We start from the raw sequence: 7256 nt of genomic DNA on the forward strand, positions 1-7256 counted from the left end.
CCAAGGAGGGATCGTCTTTACGGACCGCGAGAAGTAGCTGCGGCACCGCACGTGACCAGACAGCTTATAACTCTGAATTCCAATTGAAGCTGGAGAGTTAACGTGACTAAATTTGGTCCAGGAACGTGGAGGCTGCACTCATTCTCATGTTGCTCCGGTACTTATCGCTATGGTAGTGTCGATTGTAATAGGGCCTGCCCCCCAAGTTATATAATATTTTGATATTTATTGATCATGGGCTCAATGAAAATGTGTTTTCTGGTGCGCAGTAACATGTAGGTGCTGTAGAACGCCGTCGGTTGGGCGAGCGCCCCCGCCTCCCCCTCAGGACGAGATGCTGCCTTGCTGTTGTGTGGCGAGCTTGGCACGGCCACGCCTGGTGGAGTCCAAGACGTGCCGACGCTGGCCCGGGCGGCGACTCAGGGCGAGACGTCCGCGGACCGTCAGCAGCAGCCGCACGCCCCCTCATCCCCGCCTCTCGCCCCTCCCCGCACACCCGACCCAGCGAACAGCTCTTCGTGTAGAGGGCGCACTCTCGGCATGCAAGACCCGACCGAAGGTGTTCGCCGCATTATGCCCCCACGCACCTCGCTCGCGCTACCACGCCTCACGTCACCCCACCCCTCGCACGACCCCCGCCTCCCCCGCAACAGGAGAACTGTCTCATCGAGAGAAAAGGCAAGAAAGTGACGAGAAGCGAGCGGGGCCCGTCACCAGACCAGGCGGGGAGCGCCAGACGGGGGTCGGTTGCTATCGGTTAGCGGCCACGCCGCATCACGTCACGTCCATGGGTGTAGAAAGGCGCCGGGATGCATGCTGTCGTGGGGAAATCCTCATGGGCACGTGTGTACATAGGTCCGTTTTTTTACGTAATTTTTTCTAAGTATACTCGCGGCAGGTGGGACCCCCACCCCCACCGCACGACGGACGTTTTATTGTCTACATTCCAATAGCGAAACATTCCATAATTCTCGGTGTGTGTATATATATATTATATATATACCACGTATTATGTATGTGTAAGGCCAGCTCCTGTCTTTCATGATCATGTGACGCAGCGGAACGCAAGCTGAGTGCTGGCGTTGTACTAATCACATGTTGCTCGATTGTATGTGACCTGGCAGGAGTTGGCACAGACGCGCCGTCTTATATGCGTGGGGTTTTTATAAGAGCCGGTGACATGGAGGCCGGCGTGTATAATTAAGCAACACGTTTTAGAGTAGTCGTGTAGGCGGGGCGCGTGTGTCTGTAGATTGAAGGTTGAAGTGTCGACACACTGTTACGACATAACAGTGAAATTCAACGTAGACTAAGATCTTATTTTTTGCTGCATTTTAACAAATCATTGATTGAATTTCCCCGTTATCATTGTGTCAACCTGAAAAGACGATTTTATGCAGGGATATTCAAAGATTATTATTTACATCGAACGTTATTTGATAAACTACAGTATCCTGTTCGTACGAGATTATGACTCAGCAGTGCTGCCCTCTATCCAGGCAGCTTGAGTTGATCTCTAATAGTAATATCAAGGAGTAATAATGACAAATTTGTCATTGATTAAGCTCCTGAGTAATGTGTTTGTATTATTCACACTCGAGCTAACATAATTGCCAATGTTGAGCTTGTGATTCAATATTTTTGAATATTACATCTTGACCATACATATGCGTTATCTGTCTACTGATGTTAATGCTGTTCGCCGTGATTTCAATAAATAAACACAAAATGCGGTGAATTATAGTTTCAAATTAAACCACAACATTACATAATTTCTTCAACATATGTTACAATTATCTGTAAATAGTAGATGTCATCCAGGTCTCCTGTCTCTGGCTGTCTCATTCCGTTGTCGCAATTCACTCAGTCCATTAACTGTCTCTCTCGTCCTCCTCTCTCTCTCTCTGATGTGTACTATCTGTCTCTGCCTATCTCTGCTCTGTCTAATCATCGCCCATAAATCTCTGGTCACCTCCACTCCAGCAACAGTAACCTGGAGTACCTAGCAGTAATAATGTACGCATAATAGAATATCAACCATCAGCGAAAAATCCAAGAAAGAAAACTAATACCTTTTTCATTCATGAATCTGTATGTCATGCTATTTGCTTATCTATCTAGATCTGATTGATGTCCTATCTATTTATATGTACTTTAATCTATATCCATACCAGGTTATATTCTCTTGGGAATAAGTGATCCCCCCCGTCTCCCCAAATGCTGATCGACTATACACGGCATCGTTAGCACGGTGAATTTTATTAAAAGGCAAATGGCTGGTTTCAGCCACAGAACCTTTTTTTCGCGCCGCCAAAGCACAAAAATATGATTATACGGCTATAATATCACTCGGTGTTTTGGCAGTCCACAGAAACACATACGGCAACATTAACGGACGCGCACGCCGCGGGATATGTTCCCACGCACAGGCGTGCGCGTGTAATATAGGCCGTAAATTAGCGCTTCCGCTGCTCACCCTCTTCCCTCTTCCTGTAGCTCTCACTCCTCCTCTCATCTTCGCGCAATATTTTCCACGCACGCACGCACTGCACGCATACACTACACTTTCTCCCTCTCTCTCTCTCTTCTCCATGTCATCTGTCCATGTCTCTCTCTTCTCTCTCGCTATGTCTGTCTCCCTCTGCTCCCGCAATATTTATCAGCACCACGCACGCAACGCACGCCCGCATGACACATACATGCACACACACACATTCTCCTCGTCTCTCTCACTTCTCCGTTCTTCTCTCTCGTCACGTCTCCCGTATTCTCTTCTCATCCGCAATTTTCTCTCTTTCTCGGCGCGCTATATATATACTGACGCATATTGTGTGTGTATATATATATATATATATATATATATGCTTGCTTTTTTCCGTTTCTCTTCCTTGCTCAGTTCCTTACTCCCCTATCGCGGATAGTATCGTCCACGTCGTCACTCGCACGGTGAAATGTTTGCCAGCAAAATGACCGTATTTCAGCTAAAAAAAATTCACCCCCCGAGGCACAAAATGTGAATTTACGCCTATAATACACGCGCACGCGTGCGTGCCACCATACCCGCGTGTGCGCGTTCGTTAGTGTGTGTGTATGTGTGGGTTTGTGTGACTGTAAAAACTCGATTATAGCCGTATAATCATATTTTGTGCTTTGGAGGGGTGAAAAAGTTGAGGCTGAAAAGCGGCCATTTGCCTGGCTAACTTTTCACCGTGCAACTGATGCCATGGGCGATACTATCCGCGAGAGGGGAAGGGAAATTCTGAGAGAAAGGAAGTGAGAGGGGCGGAGGAAAGAAATAGAAGAGAGAAAGGAGAGAGGGACAGAGGGAGGGATGAATGCAGACGGAGATGTGCACATGTATGCGCAGTACACACGCGCAGACAAACGCACGTACGGCACAAACGGCACACACACAGGCACGGATGCACATATTCCTTCTAACATAGTTACTGCTCTCTCCTTTCCGCTCACCCTCTCCCTCTCCGTAACTCTCACTCTCTCTCTCTCTCTCTTTCTCTCTCTCCCGCAATATTTCTCACGCATGCACACACATACATACACACAGACAGTCTCTCTCACTCTCTCTGTATCTCTCGCTCGCCCTTGCTCACTTCCTTACTCCCCTCTCATGGATAGTATCGTCTACGGCATCGGTGGCCTACTGCTCTCGCCTTTCCGCTCACCCTTTTCCTCTCCTTAACTCTCACCTTTTCTTTCTCTCTCCCTGACACACACACACACACACACACACACACACACACACACACACACACACCAACACACACACACACACACACACACACACACACACACCGCCCATCGCGCGCGGCGCGCGCCGCGTTTTCTCTTTTCATCTTATCGCTCTCTCTCTCTCTCTCTCTTCTCTCTCTCTCTCTCTCTCTCTCTTCTCTCTCTGTCTGTCTCTCTCTTTGTGTCGCCAATTTTTATCTCTCTCTCGGCGCTGTATAGTATATACACATCAACGGATATATATAATAAGAAACGGAAAAAGGCGCAGATATTATATATATATATATATATTTATATATATATACTCGCCTTTTTCCGTTTCTTTCCCTTGCTCACTTCCTTACTCCCCTCTCGCGGATAGTATCGTCCACGATGTCATTCGCAGGGTGAAAAGTTTGCAAACAAAATGACCGTATTTCAGCTGAAACTTTTTCACCCCCCCGAGGACACATCGAAACTCCTACTTTATCCCCGCCCGCCATTTCATTTGACTCCATAGTCGCACGCTCAGCCTCCTTCTCCTTCCATCGCTCCTCGACTGTCTTCCCTGCCACTTTCTCTCAGTTTCCCACTCCTCTCTCCCTCAGCAAGGCTCATAGAGTCTAGGTCCCCTAGGGTACTGCCGGAACGTACCCTGGTAACTATCTAGCTGATATGGTTAGGGTTAGGGTTAGGCTTAGAGAGTAGGCGTAGGCGACTCCCTAGACTCGTTAGTGTCTTTAGGAGTTTTGTTAGGGCCGTTCTTATACGTTCAAAGTGGAGCCGGGCAGGCTGATAGCACGTGTGCATGGTAAAATTTGATCTACATGCTTCACTTCGCTCGCAGCATCGCGCCACGATTCCCAGCTATGCTAATGTATGGGCAAATGGCGCTGCGACGTCGGTCGCCGTTGACTTCCAAGATAATTTTCTTCGGCCGTTCTTATACGTTCAAACTGAAGCCGGGCAGGCTGACAGCACGTGTGCATGGTAAAATCTGATATAAAATATTCACTTTGCTCGCAGCATCACGTCCTGGGTTTCCCGCTATGCTAATATTAATGTACATGAAGGTGGCGCTCGTGCGTCGGTCACCGTTGACTGCCAAGAGAATTTTCTTCGGCCGTTCTCATGCGTTCAAACTAGTCGCGGGCGGGCCGACGGCACGTGTGCATGGTAAAATCTGATCTACATGCTTCATTTCGCTCATAGCATTGCGCTACGATTCCCAGCTATGCTAATGAATGCGCAAATGGCGCGGCGCGGTCGGTCGCCGTTGACTTCCAAGATAATTTTCTTCGGCCGTTCTTATACGTTCAAACTGGAGCAGGGCAGGTTGACAGCACGTGTGCATGGTAAAATCTGATTTACATGCTTCACTTCGCTCGCAGCATCGCGCCACGATTCCCAGCTATGCTAATGTAAGAGCAAATGGCGCTGCGACGTCGGTCGCAGTTGACTGCCAAGATAATATTCTTCGGCCGTTCTTATACGTTCGATTTTATACATCGATTTATGTAATAAATTATTATCAGTAGACCTGGGTTTATAGATATGAGAGCGCCCTAGTCTGTAGAGTGTAAACCTCCTACTTTATCTCCGCCCGCCCATCCCTTTGTCTCCATTGTCGAACGCTCAGCCTCCTTCTTCTTCCATCGCCCCTCGACTGTCTTCCCCGCCACCTTATCTCAGTTTCCCACCCCTCCCTCCCTCCCTCCCTCAGCAAGCTATATTTATACGTACTTTTCCTTTGCCCGTACTGCACATCTGAAACGGCGCTCGCGCATGCGCAAAATCTCCCGAGAAGAAGAATATTTTGCAAACATTATGAAATTAAAATGACGAGGGGTTATCCTAGCATAGATTTATATGATTAAATTTTATCAGTAAACCTCACTTCAGAAATAAGAAGCAGACCTTGCATGTAAGGTCACCGCTACATATACAAGTCAGTACATAACCTGGCTACGTTACTGTTTTAGCGCATGCGCAATATCTCACCAGCGGAGATTTATTTTGTGATGAAAATGCAATTAGTTTTGTCAGGGGGTATATCAGCATCGATTTATGTAATAAATTCTTATTAGTACACCTGTGTTCATAATAAAGAGAGCACCCTAGCCTGTAGGGTGCAAAACTGCTACTTCATCCTCGCCCGCCCTTCTTCTAATTCTAAATCTAATTCCGGACGGCCGGGGTCCTTTCCCATTTTATCATGTAAAAATACAACCTCTAAAATATTATTTTTCAAAGTTTAAGGAACAATATCGAGAAGATATATCGTAAATATGATATTTCCTAGTTCGCGGTCAATCAAAACCTCAATTTCGGCTTTCAGAGACGAGAGCGCCCTTCCATAATTTATGTAGGTACATCATGGGCATGGGGAAAGGAAGGGGTATGGCGGAGCCATAGAAATAATAGTATACTATTAGTCTAGCATCGTGTCTCTATATATTCCAGTTAATCCATATATTCCAGTTATTCCATATAAGTGTGGGACGCTGCGATTGTATTACTATTAGTACGCTTGTATTGTCAGTATAGATCAGCCAATCATATTTGCCCCTACTTCGCAAATATCACATGGAGCACTTGCCACTGTGACGTCACTCAATTATTAAATTGCATTGTTATCTTTTCGAATGGTGTCGATCTACGTCTAGTGGTTCTGTAAAATCATCTATTTTTACCCGGTACTGTTCGGTGGTAGTTTGACTGATTAAGTCTGATTTGTTTGGCTGGCTAGTGGTATAAGTATAAATCGAACTATAAATCATTCAAGTTCCACACAGTTTCAGCAACAAGAGCAAGATTAATTATTCTCTTCTAGACGATTGATCAAGAATCAAAATAATGAAGATGAGGCATACAGATTGTTGGCATGATGTGGTGAGCAGGAAACAGCAGATACCCGGCAGCAGTGCTTCGCATACGAAGAGATACGTGTTGAATCAAATGATAAGAAACTGTCACACGTTGTACAGCAAAGTCGTGTTATTGTTTTTGTTGACCTCGACGCTGCCAATGTATAGACACGTTGTAATGTATGAATTGCGCATTACGAAAATAGCGAAGGAAAACCATTGGAGGCTAAATAACCAAAAAGGCAAATTCAGAAGAAGATCAGACTTTCGACACAGCAAGGTAGGCCTAACCACATTGGAAAGAAGTGTGCGTGGATGTTACTGTTATAATATAGGTGTGTGTCCCGTAGGCGTAGGGGTGGTAGGGCTGCGTAATGCATATATTATATAGGCCTATATAATATTATATATATATATATATATTGATAATGTTATACAGAAACGGTTGTACTTTTGCCTCTGTTTATTGCATACAGAGCTGTTTCGTATGGAGCGAAGGCTCGATCTATATCTATACTCTATCTATATCTATATCTATATATCTCTATATATATATATCTATATATATATCTATATATCTATATATATCTATATATCTATATATCTATATCTATATCTATACTCATCAGTGCCTAATACAATGTGATCTATTTTGAACAT

At 45.5% G+C, this 7256-nt stretch overlaps 1 protein-coding gene across 1 annotated transcript in view; it reads left to right on the forward strand.

The window, feature by feature from the left end:
- LOC106814284 (CD109 antigen-like) overlaps positions 1-312 on the forward strand; it is a gene marked incomplete in the record, with an annotated part of 61689 nt that extends 61377 nt beyond the window's left edge. Inside the window, 1 exon segment of the mRNA XM_014818580.1 lies at positions 270-312.
- Positions 313-7256: the final 6944 nt, after the last annotated feature.

This window comes from Priapulus caudatus, unplaced genomic scaffold (assembly GCF_000485595.1).
Source record: "Priapulus caudatus unplaced genomic scaffold, Priapulus_caudatus-5.0.1 Scaffold898, whole genome shotgun sequence".
In the NCBI taxonomy this organism is placed as follows: Eukaryota; Metazoa; Priapulida; class Priapulimorpha; order Priapulimorphida; family Priapulidae; genus Priapulus; species Priapulus caudatus.